General features: G+C 37.9%; 1 protein-coding gene and 1 long non-coding RNA gene across 9 annotated transcripts in view; both read right to left on the minus strand.

Annotated features, from left to right (window-relative positions):
- The window catches only part of PCDH9 (protocadherin 9), a 1,147,437-nt gene that overhangs the window by 20,212 nt on the left and 1,109,118 nt on the right, over window positions 1–18,107 (minus strand). The window lies entirely within an intron of this gene.
- LOC139186140 (uncharacterized) lies at window positions 6,946–9,517 on the minus strand. The gene is made up of 2 exons (XR_011569642.1): window positions 8,651–9,517; window positions 6,946–7,284 (listed from the first exon to the last, which is right to left on the minus strand). It is a non-coding gene; the product is annotated as an uncharacterized lncRNA (long non-coding RNA).

An 18,107-nucleotide genomic window follows, 5' to 3' on the forward strand; every position in this document is an offset into this window, starting at 1 on the left:
GTGCAGATATTAATTATGATATATAGAATGACTCATCAAGACACCTAAAACCTTGATTTTCATCCCCTCTGGTTCTCTGTTGGGTATGATGAATAGTTTGTATAGGAAAATTAAAAAGTGGTTTTCTGTCATGTTAAATGAGAGTCTTCACAACCTTCCATTCAATATCTTCCCAAAGCATTTGACTTTATTTCAGAAATTAACTTTAGGAAAGGAGTTATTATTAAAAATTATTTGAGAGGGAGTGATCAATGCAAAGAAATATAGGAAAGCAACAGAATGGGAAAGACTAGAGATCTCTTCAAGAAAATTAGAGAAACAAAGGGAACATTTCATGCAAAGATGGTCACAGTAAAGGACAGAAATGGTATGGACCTAACAGAAGTGGAAGAGATTAAGAACAGGTGGAAACAATACACAGAACTATACAAGAAAGATCTTCATAACCCAAATAACCACGGTGGTGTGATCACTCATCTAGAGCCAGACATCCTGGAATGCGAAGTTAAGTGGGCCTTAGGAAACATCACTATGAACAAAGCTAGTGGACCTGATGGAATTCCAGTTGAGCCATTTCAAATCTGAAAAGATGATGATGTGAAAGTGCTGCACTCAATATGCTAGCAAATTCGTAAAACTCAGCAGTGGCCACAGGATTGCAAAAGGTTGGTTTTCATTCCAAACCCAAAGAAGGGCAATGCCAAAGAATGTTCAAACTACAGCACAATTGCACTCATCTCACATGTTAGCAAATTCATGCTCAACATTCTTCAAGACAGACCTCAACAGTTTGTGAACCGTGAACTTCCAGACATTCAAGCTGGCTTTAGAAAAGGCAGAGGAACCAGAGATCAAATTTCCAACATCCATTGGATCATCAAAAAAGCAAGAGACTTCCAGAAAAACATCTATTTCTGCTTTATTGACTATACCAAAGCCTTTGACTGTGTGGATCACAGCAAACTGTGGAAAATTCTGAAAGAGATGGGAATACCAGACCACCTGACCCACCTCTTGAGAAACCTATATGCAGGTCAAGAAGCGACAGTTAGAACTGGACACATAACAACAGACTGGTTCCAAATCAGGAAAGGAGTACGTCAAGACTGTATATTGTCACCCTGCTTATTTAACTTATATGCAGAGTACATCATGCAAAATGCTGGGCTGGATGAAACACAAACTGGAATCAAGATTGCCAGGTGAAATATCAATAACCTCAGATATGCAGATGACACTGTTCTTATTCCAGAAAGTGAAGAAAAATTAAAGAGTCTCTTGATGAGTGAAAGAGGAGAGTTAAAAAGTTGGCTTAAAGCTCAACATTCAGAAAACTAATATCATGGCATCCAGGCCCATCACTTCATGGCAAATAGATGAGGAAATAGTGACAGATTCTGTTTTTGGGGGCTCCGAAATCACTGCAGATGGTGATTGCAGCCATGAAATTAAAAGACGCTTTCTTCTAGGAAGAAAAGCTATGACCAACCTAGACATCATATTAAAAAGCAGAGACATTACTTTGCCAACAAAGGTCCATCTAGTCAAAGCTATGGTTTTTCCAGTAGCAATGTATGGATGTGAGAGTTGGATCATAAAGAAAGCTGAACATTGAAGAATTGATGCTTTTGAACTGTGGTGTTGGAGAAAACTCTTGAGAGTCCCTTGGACTGCAAGGAAATCCAACCAGTCAATCCTAAAGGAAATCAGTCCTAAATGTTCGTTGGAAGGACTGATGCTGAAGCTGAGACTCCAATTCTTTGTTCATTTGATGCAAAGAACTGACTCATTGGAAAAGACCCTCGTGCTGGGAAAGATTGAAGACAGTAGGAGCAGGGGATAACAAGGATTAGATGGTTGGATGGTATCACTGACTCAGTGGACATGAGTTTGAGCAAGCTCCAGGAATTGGTGATGGACAGGGAGTCCTGGTGTGCTGTAGTCCATGGGGTTGCAAAGTGTCAAGCATGACTGAGTGTCTGAACTTAACTGAACTGTACTTTAATGAGTTACTTATTCTTGAACTTGGTGGATGAATTTATTAAGAAACAATTCCTGAACAGTGAGTCATTTAGAGGCACTAGCAGAAAACTAAACTGTGTATATGTGTAGAGAAATATTCCAAATCATATTGATATGCAAATGATAAAATTTTTAAAAACCACTGAATCATTGTGCTTGATTTTGTTTTAAGGAATTGAAGAGTTTTGCTCCTTTACTTTTCTCATAATTTGAATTATTGATTCTAAAGCACAAATTTTAAAAGCAGTGTAAATAAAATATAATTTTTATTTTAAGTGTTCTTATTTGCTCTGTTTGGCTTTAGAACTTATATTTTTGGAAACTATTGTGGCATAACATCTTCAGTAGATTTTAAAGTGAGTGTTTAAGGCAAAAGTCAGATATAACCAGAGCTACTCTTGACATTCACTCGGCATGTCAAGTTGCTCAATTATAAGATACACAAGGGAATGGCAGACAGGCAATCATGTCACCCACAGGAATTTACTCTGGGGCTTCTTCTCACTCTGCCAGGAGGAATGACTGGCAGAATCACCTGGACTGTTTCAACCCTTCTTCTCTCCTCTCTGTTTCACTATCTTTGTCTAGCAAATGTGTGAAGTTGTATCATTCATAAGCACATACATATATATGATGGGACTTTAAAAGAGTGGTTACTTTTTGGGTGCACCTCTGCTCTAGCTCCTACTGCCTTTCTTTTTATTTTTCCTAAAGAAAGACAAGAAAGGAGCGACTTGAGTAGCTCAGTTCACTTCAGTCGCTCAGTCATGTCCGACTCTTTGTGACCCCATGAACCACAGAATGCTAGGCCTCCCTGTCCATCACCAAGTCCCAGAATTTACCCAAACTCATGTCCACTGAGTTGGTTATGCCATCCAACCATCTCATCCTCTCTGTCCCCTTCTCCTGCCCTCAATCTTTCCCAGCATCAGGGTCTTTTCAAATGAGTCAGCTCTTTGCATAAGGTGACCAAAGTATTGAAGTTTCAGCTTCAACAACTTGAGTAGAGTACTGTACATTAGAGCAGGGAACTATGATAGACCACACGAAGCATGTGAGGCAGGCCTTTCCTTTGGCCATCTGAGAGAATAGTGCTCAGGCTGACATGTACTGTCTCCTTTCACTATCCTGCCATGTTCTCCTTTTCACAAGATGGAAAAAGGTAGATATACAAGAGAGTGTTGTTAAGACTAGTTGTTTCAGAAATACTAGTTGTCCGAGAGAGACAGTAGAGAGCACTTCCTTCATTCCCATGACTTTCAATGTATAAGATGGGCTCAGAGAGGCAAAGTGACTTGCCAGTACTCACACAGCTCCCTTGTATTGGGGCAGGGTTTAGTGTTTCCAATTCCAAAACCGTGTTGCATGCTGCCGTTTCTCTCTTGCTGACAGAGGACGTTAATTTTAGGTTAATGATGGTAATTAAAGCAAACATGACCAGAGTGAAATAAAACTATATGTACCCATTAGCATATTCTAAAGTGCAGGTGTAGTCACTGGAAATTCTGTGTAATGAAAACATTTGAAAAGGTAGAATAATAGACTGGACAAGGATGACAGGGAAAGAACTAATTGCAAGGTGAAGTGTTCTAGAAAGTTTACTTCCTAATCAAATAGAACAAAGTAACTTTATAAGCACAGACATATATTGTCTGTAAAGTGAAATTTATTCGGAAGACTGAGATTAAAATCACGAAGTGACTGGAAATGGCAGGTTTAGCGCTGTAGAGTTCTCCCTGTCATCAGGGTTTCTGGGTTGGATATCATAACCTGGGAAATTTCTTTATGGTGAAAATAAGTAAATTTTAACACACATACAGATTTAGAGCATCTGTTATTGCTCACTCTCCTTCTAGGAAATAAGATATCAATATCTCATCTTTGACTAAGTTACCAATTTATGCCTTTAGTATAGTTCATAAAATATCATCTATCCATATGATATAAACAACATTTTTAACTAGAAATTTACTATATTACTCACATTTTGGACAACAAGACAGGTAAGGTCTCTGTAGTGCAAACTTCATTTGTATTTTTATAACGTGGTCCCTAGCTACTTTCAGTTTTGTATAAGAAATATGTGTCATTCTATCCCGAGGTTGGATTTTGTGGACTTTTCTGAGAATCATTATTCAGAAAGTTAGGCTATAAATACTAGAAGGATAAACCTGATCTTCAGGTTCCTGACAGATTGCTTCCCTCTTCCACGGGTTAAGGTTTAAATGCACTTATGACATCTACGGGACTTGTGAGAGTTGTTTTTAGCCAGTGAGATGGAAAAACAGTTTCCAGAAGCCAAAAATGTTAAGGACAGAGGTAACATTTATGTTGAGTTGAACTATGTCAGTTAATTCCTCAATCAGAGCTGACAAAGTTAAATTTCTGATTTTTCTTTTATTGAATAAATCATCATTTAGAGAAACATAAGGATATCTTCTATTTTCTTACTCTACAATTTTCTTAGAAATATGGCACTTAAGAATGATCACTGTGTAGAAATACTGTATGTGTTTTCTATAAGATCACTGTTGGTGTTACATACACTTAATCCAAGAATACATCAGTGGGAGGTCACTCATTTTATTCAGAGCTGTTAACATTAATGCTTTTGGTTACTGTTAATGAATACAAGTATTTTCAAAAGATACTGAGAGAAAAGTCACAGAATTAGATTAACTATGTGATCTTGTGTCCATGGAGTTGGAATGAATTAGAAAGAAATAGTTCTAAAGCAGAGGTTCATTATAACTGTAATGAAGTAAAACTGACAGATTATTCCCACCTCTTATTCAGAAATCTGACAGGAACTGTGGCTTATTTTTGTCCTTGTAATATGTCTCAGATACCTTATTCCTCTCATTACTCTATTAAACCTCCATTCAGTTTCTGGTTGTTTCACATTCAGGAAACTCTAACAGCCTTGTTTTTATCAGCCTCAATATTCTTACATTTTTGGGCTACTCTGCTCTAAATACCATGACAACAAAATTATATTCCTCCTGCATTACCTTGATTACATCTTCCTAGGGTTTAAATCAGGGCATGGATGTTTACAACTTAAGCACATAATTATCCATTCTTTTCCACTTCCATGTATATAACCCCAGGGTGCTCTGTTTGCTTTCTATTCTCTGGGCTCTCATCTTGCCCAATTATAAATCTTTTGAGACTAACATCCATGTCCTCTACATTATGCTATAAATATCCATTGATACCAGGGCAGTTCCAAGCACTTTAATTCATAATGATTATACTCCTGTGGGTGAAATTAATGACATTGGCATCATGAAATTTTATTCAATTTTTATACTTAATAGATAAAAATTAATATATTGAATTTAAATAAAAATAAGCTATTAAAATTATAAAACAAATGCTCCCCTCCCCATAGCCAACCTAAGCACACTGCCTTAGTTTAAAATGTCACTTGGACAACCACTGTACCTCTAGACTGGACTTTCTATTTTCCTTCTTTTTTGTTTGAAGATTCTTTCCTTCATTTTTTAGTTATCTTTCAAGTGACAAAGATACCTCTGTATACAAAGCTAGAGAAATGAGCTTAAATATCACCTTAGTGAACTCTGAAACAGTTACTCCAAGTCACCGTTTTAAGAATGGAATGCCTGCTTATTTGCTTTGAATGCTAAGGAAAAACCTGCACAACAATACTGAAATCAAATTGAGAGGCTACACTTCTGATAACAGGGGTGCTTCTGGTGTTTGGGCTGACTAAAATCTCTCATCCTGTACAAGAAAGTCTTGGCATTTCATTTTATTACTGGCAGAATGGAAAATAACAAATAATAAATGTGCTTCTATTTAGTTTGGGGAAGATTGTTTCTGAGTAGGATTATGTGTGACCACATGCTACAGGACTTTGAGAAGCAAAGGAAATTAATTTGCCTTGAAATATGTCCTTCACAGTCTTCCCTTTTTTCTAAATGTAACTTGTCAGTCACTCCTTTGAAAATACTAACCTGGAAATAACCAAAACAATGAAGCATGTAAATACGTGAAACATAGTTTAAGGAGAGGCAACTTAGTGTAGAGAAAGAGCTCTAAACTCGCTTCTGAGCATCAAGGTTCAAATACCTTTTTCATCACGGACAGTAGACATTGGAGTCTTATCTAACATCTCTGTACAGTAAATTCATCTATAGAATTACAGATAACAATACCTGATTCATTATGACATTATTGTAAGCATCAAAATCAATTAGATATATTGATTAGGTGACAACTCTGCCAAATGACTATAAAAATGAAGTGAAAGGTGTATAGCTAATGTATCCAAATTCTTGTATTTTATCTTCCTAAGTTGTGAAACTTATAATAAACTTACTTTTGTTTATTCCTGTGTCTTTCATCTCTCTAAAACTATTTGTATTTTTCTGCAATCCTCAGAACTGATTTGGCATCAAATAACAAGTAACTAAAAACTTATTAATTAGATGTTGGATGATGCCAAATTAAAGACCAATGTTGAAAAAGTAAATAAAATATCACTGACTCTTCAAAGAGCCCATTAGATATCAAAATTGCATGTAGGATACTTTATAATTAGTTGTTACATGAAATTCATCAATTGGTATTTAATCTCCTTAGGTTTACTCTCATCAAAGCCAAACATATTTTATCTTTCCAAAACATTTTTAAGCATTGAGCAAAATGCTTTACCAAACTACCAACATTTATTATTTTATCCTCTGGTTTTGTAATTACAGAAATGAAGCAAAGGATATTTTTTAGACGTAAGTAATATCAGCTCAGTTCTCTGTGACTCAGTGGGTTCATGCCATTTAAATCCACAAGCACCTTGACAGGATCAGAATAAAAATATTATGAAAGTAAGAAATGCCTTAGAAGTATGATACTATCATCTGTAGTAAGCAAAATAATTGCAAATATAAAGCAATAATATGTCATTTTCAATTACTTTATTTTGTTTTCATACAAAAACAGAACATTGACAGTATGGTGTTATAATCAAACTTCCATGGGTCTCAGGAACCTTCCTGGGCTGTCCTCCATTCCCACTGAGCATCTAGATAACCTGTGTGAGAGTGAACATGTCTTCATGTCTTCAGAGCAGCAGAGTGGTTTATTTTCTTTCCAATTGATCCACGTTAACTGAGAATGGGTTTTCCGCTTGGATTGAGGACAGTCACTGAGTGTGACGAGTATGACTGACAGCAGCAGCACGAGTAAGCACTTCAGTGTTTCAATATGATTTCCACAGTCAAGATGTGCTTTTTCTCCCTTAGACAAAGATATTGAATTGAGCTTCAAAGGAATAGCAAAGCATATTTTCTTGGAGACTGGCCCTAAAAGTTGAATGTTCTTTTTAGAAACAGAATATAAAGAAGCCATTCTAAAACCTCACTTTGAAAGACTGGTTAATATTTTAATTTGTCAGCCTTTACTTAATCATTCAAAGATGTCATTTTCTAGTAACACTTCCTTTTACTATTCTCTTTTGTCATTTTCAAGAAAATACGTTTGAAAATAGTTCTTTTTTAGAGATAATTCTATAGTTTTTCTTTATGTTCACTCTTAGGATTAGAAACCTGTAAAGTGATAATTGAAGTAGAGAACAGATAGTAAGTCACATCATACAGTACATATTCTTTAACCACGATAGGTTTTCTACCAACTAAATCTTTGTAATTTCAGGGCTTTTATATTTTCAACTTAGTGTCAAAGCTCTCAGACAGAGTTCCCTGTATGACTATGTAACAGTTAGATTTTGAAAGCTTAGCAATTATTCTGACTCATCCTACAATGTGGAAAAGCCATGCTAAACAGCTTGGAAAAAGAGAAAAAAAGTTATCATCTATTGCTTTTGAGAGTGTGAAGATTCAATTCACATATATAATTTCAAGTGATTATCCCACTTCTGTTCATCACCTCCATCCCCCAGCTCTGTGACCCAAATGAAGCTATGCTCAATGTTTTTCCAATGCCTTTTTCCTTGAGAGAGTGTAGTACACTAAGGAGAATGTCTCCAGCTGGTGAAGGACACCATGATTCATGATGTTCTCCAACGTCTTTCCCTGTGGCTAACACATGAGATGAGTTTTTAATAAAATGTTCAGGAATGCTTTTTATCTTTCTTCAACCAGAGGAAATGTTGCTCTTTGTTGCCTGGCTCCTAAGAGGCAGTGTGTGCCTGCATGTGCACATGTGTGTTGTGGAGGATGTGTGTGAACATCTCTGTACATAAGAAGACAGAATGGAGAGTATAAAATCAAAGACCTTCCTGAAATGATAGAGACAACACCATAAACATGAATTTTCTTTCCTCAGCTGAGCCACGACCTACTGAAGCAAAACAGTTATTTCATATTATATGAAATTACTGATTTCTAGGAGAAAAAATACATAATTTAACAACAACTACATTGAAAAAACATCTGGTAGCAGTTCTGAATATAAACGTTTTATTAAACACTTAAACTGCGTATTTTCAATGCTAATTAAATGAACTTAACCCAATTAGAGGATTAAAAACACTTTGTAAGCACTCCATGGCAGGACTGCCTGAGAATCATTACAGTCCCTCGCTTCTTCCCCTTACATGACACTTGCACATGGCATGAATCATGGAAGTCGGTTTAGTGCTTACTTTGATAGTTGCTTCCTGTTTTTCTTTGCTCTTTAAAATCCTCTTGTCCAATGGCTTGGCATTCGTGGCTTATTTGGGATGCTTCCTAATTCACCACGTAATTGCTCAGAGAGACCATTTTCAGAACTGAAAAATAGGATCAGGGAGATCTTCTGCTTCCTGCTGATACAGGGACATATTTAGAAACAGTTGTCTACACAAGTGTCTGCCTCAGCATGTCCTGCAGCAAAATGAAGCACCAGAAGCACTTGCCCGTGCTGCATATTTACCATGTTTCAGACACTCGTCCTTTCTGCCAGCACCTACTGTGCTTTCACTATGGCCCACTGGATAGATTTGTTGCCTGTGCTCAGCTTGTTTTTCCACCCTACTCCCTGCTAAGGCAACAGGAGGGAAATGTGATAAGTATAACTGTACCTTAAAAGGAAAAATCAAGGACAAAATTAATTCCAGAAAGTATTCGTTAAAACTCTTCTGGTGTAGCTGAGGTAGAGTATAAACCTTAAAATTTTTCAAGCCTTATTTTTCACTTGAGAAAATCCTACACATATTCATACAATTCTGTACAAAACAAATGCCTATAGTATGTTATGCATTCAAGAACAAATGGCTTCTATTCATCACATCCAGCCTTAGCATAAGGTAGCTTCTGAACTGATTACTGTATTTTAAGCAAAGAGGATACTACTTAGAAATAAAAAAAAAAAAAAAGGTTCACATCTGAAGGTTTGGTAGTTTGCTGGGAATAAATATGTTATGGGATACTTTACAATAATATCTCACAAAGTACATTTCTCTCTTTTAAAACAAGAAAAATATAGTTAGAAGGACCCTGACTAGAAACTGGTTGAATTAAGTCCAAGAAAATTATGGACACAAACTTCAAAGGATTCTCAGAAGAGAAAGTTATGTGGGTGCATGTGTCTGTGTGTGTGTTTTCTGGAACATACTCAGTTACTTAAAACAAACATTAATGCTGCATGCAAAATATAGGGTAAACAAGTCCTCATGATTTACAGACTTGGGAGGCTTTGCAAATTAGAGACATCTGATTGTCACTGGAAAAAAGTTTAGCCTAAGCAAATCCATTAATTAAAAGGATGAAGTTTGGCCAACACACATTAAAATACTTTTATGGGAGCCCTCTGGTCTCAAACTACATAAGTGCCAGAAGAAAGATAGATGGTTACAATAATTCTCTTTATTTGGTTTAATGTTTACTGGAATTTATCATTAAGCATCTTTATGTGAACTAACAAACAATCATATAAGTGATCCAAAATTCTCTGAGGATGTGATTTTTAAAAATTACTTTAGGTTATAACTTTACTTTAAGTAGCATAAAATGGTATAAAAATTTTATAATTACTGAAAAAAACAAAAACAAAAAAAACCTGGTGACCAAGTCAAATGAGTTGGCAGGAGGTTTATGATTAACCAGAGCTGTAGTGATCCCTTAGTTGTTTTAAGCACTGCTAGGTATAGGCACCGGAGAAGGCAATGGCACCCCACTCCAGTACTCTTGCCTGGAAAATCCCCATGGACGGAGGAGCCTGGTAGGCTGCAGTCCATGGGGTCGTGAAGAGTCGGACACATCTGAGTGACTTCACTTTTCACTTCATGCGTTGGAGAAGGAAATGGCAACCCACTCCAGTGTTCTTGCCTGGAGAATCCCAGGGACGGCAGAGCCTGGTGGGCTGCCGTCTATGGGGTCGCACAGAGTCGGACACGACTGAAGCGACTTAGCAGCAGCAGCAGCAGGTATAGGCACACAGCTAGAAACAAGACAGTGTTCCCCCAGGACTGTAGTTTAGTGGCAACAAATAAGTAGATATGCCAGACTTTCTCTACATGAGAACTTAGCAGGCAAGTTCCTTGGCAAGAAAGCTAAGGGACTTCACCTGAAAAACAATGTATTTATTTAATTTCCATGTTTTGTTTGTGGGGTGGGCTTTTGTATGGTTTAGTGGAAATGGAGAGGAGATGCAGAAAGGAGGATTCTGTATTGCCTCTCTGGCAGTGCAGTGAAATAACCAAATACTTAAAATAATTACAAATGGTGATAAATGCTATAAAGCTAAGGGAGAGTGTGCAGTGTGCAGGGAGAGAGAATAATAGAGAATCAAAGTTGCCAATAGGTATTTTCTAAACAGCAAAGAGAAGGCTGTTTTCAGTGGTCCCACTAAGAAGAGAATTCAAAGGACTCTCCACACCTTTTTGGTTCACCCAAAAGAAAAGTGCCTTCCAAATTGCTGAGGCATTCATGAGTGCTGTTACTCTCCACTTTGAAGTGATACCGCTGTGCCCATTCAGGGTAGACAGAGGGAACTAGAAACAAAAGAATGATGCAATATGAGAGGCAGAGTACTCCATGTTTAAGAGACCCTTAATCAACTGTTGACAAGCCACAGCAGCCTGTCCATGACTGTCTCCATTTTGTCAAAAAGGAATGTTGTCAAGCCCTGTTATTAATATAATCTTCAGAGTTCTATCATCATTCTTGAATTGATAGAATTCACTAGATGTGTACTGATCTATTTATTTTATGTTAATTTATTCACTCAGCAAATACTCATGGTGCAGAACTCAGTCCTGGGTTCTGGGGAATCAAAGGCCTCAGGGGAGCTCAGTCTCACAGGTGAGGCATACAGGTTGACAGGTAAGGTGACAGATGCTATGACAGAGGCATATTCATGTACTCTAGGAGCACTGAGGTCTGGCCTCGTTCAGAGGGGGTGGGCAGGTCAAGCTTCCCAGGGGAATTGGCTCCTGGGATCAGTTCCATGGGAAGAGCATTTTGGGGAAGAGAAGACAGAAAGGAAGGGGATAGGACAGCATGCATTGGAAAATCACAACTCTCAGGAATGTTTTATATATATATATATAAATATATGTATATTTCACATATATGTATATGTGAAATATATATATGTGAAAATAAATGTACTTATTAACTCTGCTCTTTTACAGAACTAAACAGGGATGCATTTGTCACCCCAGTGGGTATGACAGGCTCATTTCAATGCAGTTCCAGCTTTACTCTTCTAGCATTTATGGCATTATTTGCTCTCTTACATTGATGCTGACAGATGCTTGGTTTATATTTAACCTAAAGGTGGCATTTACAACCACAAAGACTCTTAATTATGATCGAATTGAAAACATACAGGATTCTCACTACACGAAAGACTTTCTTACTAGCACATATTTCCATTTAAAATACCAAATACAAGGCAAACTAACAAAGACAAGAGAAATAATCATATAGTGTGTATATATTTTCAGGAGTCACAATAGTGTTGTCTCGGAATATTTGTCAAAGGATAAGATGGAAATTTTATTTTTAACCCTGCCCCAGACATTAACTGCAGGAGCCATCAGAAATCTGCAATGCTCTTTGTACACTAATACAGCACTGGGGTAAGAATGATGGACTAGACACCCCCCATGAAGGCCGGACCAGCAGGGGTGCCAGGCTCTTCACATCACAGCCACAAGCAGCGTGTCCCCTTGCACTGCTCTTTCTCCTCTGTCTTGAAGTAAACAGTGGGATCTCTGAGGGCCAGATACTTCTGTTGAAGGAGAAAAATTACTCTGGATGGAAAATTTTAAGTGAAATGACCTAAGAACAAAGATTGTTATTTTGTTTCTGTCTCTTCTGTAGTTATAAAAACTGTGGTGTTTAAAATGAAAAGAAAAAAACTTAATAAAAGGTATTTCCTTCAGAAATAGATTGCTATTTTGTTGTATGTTTGCCTCTAATGCTTAGAGTATTTATTTTAAATGTAATCATCATTTAATAACAAAGTGATTTAAATTCAATTCTGAAAAAGTAGATAAAACACTATGATGGTTAATTTTATATGTCAATTTGGCTGGGTTGTGATACCCAGATATTTGGACAAATACCAGCCTAGATGTAACTGTGAAGATATTTTTAAGAAGAGATTTATATATAAATTAGTAGATTTTGAGTAAAGCAGATAGTCACCATAATGTGGGTGGGCCTCATGCAATCAGTTGAAGGCCTTAAGAGTTAAATGGTAAATTCCCCCCAAGGAAGAAGGAATTCTGCTTCCAGAACACACCATCATCTCTAGACACCTGGGTGTTTAGCTTGTCATCCTACCCTGAAGATTTTGGAATTAGCTTCTACAGACACATGAACTAATTCCTTAAAATAAATCTGTCTCTCTCAGTCTTTCTCAATATGTATATAATTCAGTTTCTCTAGGGAACCCTGACTAGTGCAAACCCTCATAGCAAGTAAGCCTGCTTTATTAAAAAACATGATAATATTCAAACAATTTTTCTTCATGACTTACTTTTGATGTTCATATGGTTGAATGATTATGATGGGGCACAGTTTCCTATTCTTATAACCCAATATTTTTTATTCATACTTTTTAAAGAACATACATTGGCACAGCCCTTCATACTTGAACCTGTAATTATACACTCAAGGGTATCCTTATTATCCTAGCAACACTCCCAAATAACATTTTAATGTTTCATAGCACATTTAAAATAATTTCATGTGGTTGAGGTTCTCTCACACACATACAGACACATAAACTTCTAAGATATAGATATTTTTACACCTATACAGTAGGTGATATATGAGGCTGAGTCTTGCCCAAATCTTTACAATAGAAGTGGCTTTTAAACCCTTGGCTTTTGCATCACATCACAGTCACCTAAGTCAAAAGCATGTCCTACAAAAATCCTAAATATTTTACTTCAGGCTGCTCTTACATGGCAACCCAGTAGGACATAAAAAAGGAAGCATAAGGTGGACACCTCACTGCTGCTAACTTCAAAGTACTAAATTTTTGGATCTTAATTCCTCTCTTCTTATTTGACATTTGAGAATTTTCTCACCTCTTACTTATCTCCTCTTAATACAGAGCCTGCTCTGACTCTTAGTAAACGCTTGATCCATTTAATATTTATGTATTTCCTAGCTTGTTAGATAATAATGTTAACAACAAAAATAACTGACACCATCATAAAACAAATTAAATGATAAAAAAATAAAACTAACATTCTTTGAGTACTTGTGTACCAGGCACCATGCCAAGTATCTGATATGCATTATCTTCTAAAATTCTTAATAACCTTGTGAGACAAATCTTTTGATTATTTTAGCAAGGAAGAAACAGAAAGTCAGAGACATTAATTTGCACAAAATAGCTGAGCTAATAAGTGGCCAATTCAGGATTTAAATCCAGGGTTGTCTGACTTCAAAACATATTTTTGGCCACAGAGGTAGGCAAGTTGAAATATTCCCTTACTGTGAAATGTGGTTTGCCCCTACAACCTTTCTTCTTAGCAGTTTTAATGATCTTTAATAATAAACAAGAGGAACTTGACTCTTCTTTTTGTAATTCAGTAAAACATTAGTTAGAAGTATAAGGGGCTTCTGCAGAACTTGAAAGCCTGGCTTTTGGGTGTCTAGGTTGCTGCTGTCAAGTAAGGTTTACTGCATACGAATGGTTCAGCAATGACCTGGCTGTTGGCAGAAACCTGCCAACACTGGAAAATCCTATAAGAAAAGGTTGCCAAGCTATATCCCCAACATGCCCTTGGCAGTTCCTTCTAAAGTTAGGCAAACATGTGTGGAAATGAGCATGAAGGGGAGCATAATACAGCACTTCAGAATGTGATCTGGCATGCGATTATTTTGAGGTGAAGAAAATCAAAGAGGCCAAGCAGATGCAGGAAAAGCCTTTTGCTTACTCCCTATCTCACTCTAGGACTCTTGCCTGGAGAATCCCGTGGACGGAGAAGCCTGGTAGGCTGCAGTCCATGGGGTCGCAAAGAGTCGGACACAACTGAGAGACTTCACTTATCTGCCTGAAAGTATTTATACAGGGGGCTTGTACCAGAAAGAGAGCTATTACTAGAGATAACTATTTATAACAGGAAGAATTATGTTCATGGTAATATGAACACTCGCTTACCAAACATTTGCTTTTCTTACCTTCTTGTGAATTGTCTTCCTCCACTTTGAAATCTCAGACCTCTTCCTTCACCTTAGGTCAGAATGACTACCTGGAAATCTCAGATTTTTATCAAGCTCTCAACTGTATGAAATTTGGTTTTCTCTTGTTAATGTGTTTTGCTGCTGCTGTTGCTGCTAAGTCGCTTCAGTCGTGTCCGACTCTGTGCGACCCCATAGACGACAGCCCACGAGGCTCCCCCGTCCCTGGGAGTCTTCAGGCAAGAATACTGGAGTTGGTTGCCATGTCCTTCTCCAATGCATGAAAGTGAAAAGTGAAAGTGAAGTCGCTCAGTCGTGTCTGACTCTTAGCGACCCCGTGGACTGCAGCCCACCAGGCTCCTCCGTTCATGGGATTTTCCAGGCAAAGGTACTGGAATGGGGTGCCATTGCCTTCTCCAAATGTGTCTTCGGTTCAGTTCAGTTGCTCAGTCGTGTCGACTCTTTGCGACCCCATGAATCGCAGCACACCAAGCCTCCCTGTCCATCACCAACTCCCGGAGTTCACTCAGACTCACGTCCATCGAGTCAGTGATGCTATCCAGCCATCTCATCCTCTGTCGTCCCCTTCTCCTCCTGCTCCCAATCCCTCCCAGCATCAGAGTCTTTTCCAATGAGTCAACTCTTTGCATGAGGTGGCCAAAATACTGGAGTTTCAGCTTCAGCATCATTCCTTCCAAAAAAATCCCAGGGCTGATCTCCTTCAGAATGGACTGGTTGGATCTCCTTGCAGTCCAAGGGACTCTCAAGAGTCTTCTCCAACACCACAGTTCAAAAGCATCAATTATTCGGAGCTCAGCCTTCTTCACAGTCCAACTCTCACATCCATACATGACCACAGGAAAAACCATGGCCTTGACTAGACGGACCTTTGTTGGCAAAGTAATGTCTCTGTTTTTGAATACGTTATCTAGGTTGATCTTAACTTTCCTTCCAAGGAGTAAGCATCTTTTAATTTCATGGCTGCAGTCACCATCTGCAGTGATTTTGGAGCCCAAAAAAATAAAGTCTGACACTGTTTCCACTGTTTCCCCATCTATTGCCCATGAAGTGATGGGACTGGATGCCATGATCTTAGTGTTCTGAATGTTGAGCTTTAAGCCAACTTTTTCACTCTCCACTTTCACTTTCATCAAGAGGCTTTTGAGTTCCTCTTCACTTTCTGCCATAAGGGTGGTGTCATCTACATATCTGAGGTTATTGATATTTCTCCCGGCAATCTTGATTCCAGCTTGTGTTTCTTCCAGTCCAGCGTTTCTCATGATGTACTCTGCATAGAAGTTAAATAAGCAGGGTGACAATATACAGCCTTGACAGACTCCTTTTCCTATTTGGAACCTATTTGGAACTGTTGTTCCATGTCCAGTTCTAACTATTGCTTCCTGACCTGCACATAGGTTTCTCAAGAGGCAGGTCAGGTGGTCTGGTATTCCCATCTCTTTCAGAATTTTCCACAGTTAATTGTGATGCACACAGTCAAAGGCTTTGGCATAGTCAATAAAGCAGAAATAGATGTTTTTCTGGAACTCTCTTGTTTTTTTCCTTGATCCAGCCTATGTTGGCAATTTGATCTCTGGTTCCTCTGCCTTTTCTAAAACCAGGTTGAATATCAGGAAGTTCATGATTCACATATTGCTGAAGCCTGGCTTGGAGAATTTTGAGCATATATATATATATACTTATTTATTTATTTATATTATATTATTATATATATTTTTTGAGCATATATATATATATATATATATATATATATATATATATAAAACAATTAATTTCTTCTCTATTTCAGTACCCAACCAAAGGATTCAAGTTTCAGGATGCTTGTTTGATTACAAAATACACAGTAATATACCAGTTGAGAACACATGTTTGGATTGCCAACACCAGGCTAAGATTTGGTGTCCAAATATAAAATTAAAATCTAATAATATACTTTCACAGCCTTTAGAAATTTCACAGAAATTCCACCTGGAAAAACAGCATATATTTTTTAAAAAGCTGTGTTTTTCTTAAGAATAATCTCCTTGTTACAAACCCCAAGGACAGACCCAGAAGGGAGTATGACTGGGATCCTGAAAGCACGAACCTTGGAACACCGGGTCAGTATTAGGTATTAACACTGCATAGCCACTTGCTGATTGTTCCCAAGACTAGCAAAAAAGGTAATGGCCTAGGAGATCTGGACTATGTCAGCATAGTATCTTGGAAAAGATAAGATAAAAAAAAAGAATGTAGCCTGCAATTAGGAATAAAAGTTGGACTTACAGTGGACTTGGCACCTCAGTCCAATAGAGGCTGCAGGCCCCCCAGTGACCTACAAAGTCAAATTCCCTGGTGGTTCTCAGTCCCTTTGCTGGATCCCCAGGTTGGGAATTCTGTTGTGGGTCCTAGAACTTTCTTAGCAGTGGGAGAATTTCTTTGGTATAATTGTTCTGCAGTTTGTGGGTTGTCTGCTTGGTGGCTCTAAGGTGAGGTTAAAGGCAACCTCCTCCAAGAGGGCTTGTTCCAAGTTCCGAATTGTTGCCCTAATGGTCTGGTAGTGAACAACAAGAATAAAGACAGAATACGAAATCTGGTATAATGGGTCAGGGGAACTGCAGTCTTGTCTAACTCAGTGAATCTATGAGCCATGCCATGTTGGGCCACCCAAGATGGATGGGTCATGATGGAGAGTTCTGACAAAATGTGTTCCATTGGAGAAGGGAATGGCAAACCACTTCAGTATTCTTGTCTTGAGAACCCCATGAGCAGTATAAGAAGGCAAAAAGATATGACACTGAAAGATGAACTCTTCAGGTTGGTGGGTGCCCAATATGTTACTGGAGAAGAGTGGAGAAATAACTTCAGAAAGAATGAAGAGACAGAGCCAAAGCAAAAACAACGACCAGTTGTGGATGTGACTGGTGATAGAAATAAAGTCCAATGTTATAAATAACAATATTGCATAAGAAGCAGGAATGTTAGGCCCATGAATCAAGGTAAAATGGAATTAGTCAAACAGGAGATGGCAAGAGTGAAACACAATGTTTTAGGAATCAGTGAACTAAAATGGACTGGAATGGGAAAATTTAATTCAGATGACCATTATACCTACTACTGTAGACAAGAATCTCTTAGAAGAAATGGAGTAGGCCTCACAGTCAACAACAAATTTAATTCAGATGACCATTATATCTACTACTGTAGACAAGAATCTCTTAGAAGAAATGGAGTAGCCCTCATTGCCATTCCCTTCTCCAATGGAACACAGTTTGTCAGAACGCTCCATCATGACCCATCCATCTTGGGTGGCCCAACATGGCATGGCTCATAGATTCATTGAGTTAGACAAGACTGCAGTTCCCAAAATGCAGTCATTGAGTGTAATCTCAAAAATGACAGAATGGTCTCTATTCATTTCCAAGGCAAACAGTTCAATATCACAGTAATCCAAGTTTATGTCCCAACCACTAATGC

The sequence above is a fragment of the Bos indicus genome, chromosome 12 (genome assembly GCF_029378745.1).
Source record: "Bos indicus isolate NIAB-ARS_2022 breed Sahiwal x Tharparkar chromosome 12, NIAB-ARS_B.indTharparkar_mat_pri_1.0, whole genome shotgun sequence".
In the NCBI taxonomy this organism is placed as follows: domain Eukaryota; kingdom Metazoa; phylum Chordata; class Mammalia; order Artiodactyla; family Bovidae; genus Bos; species Bos indicus.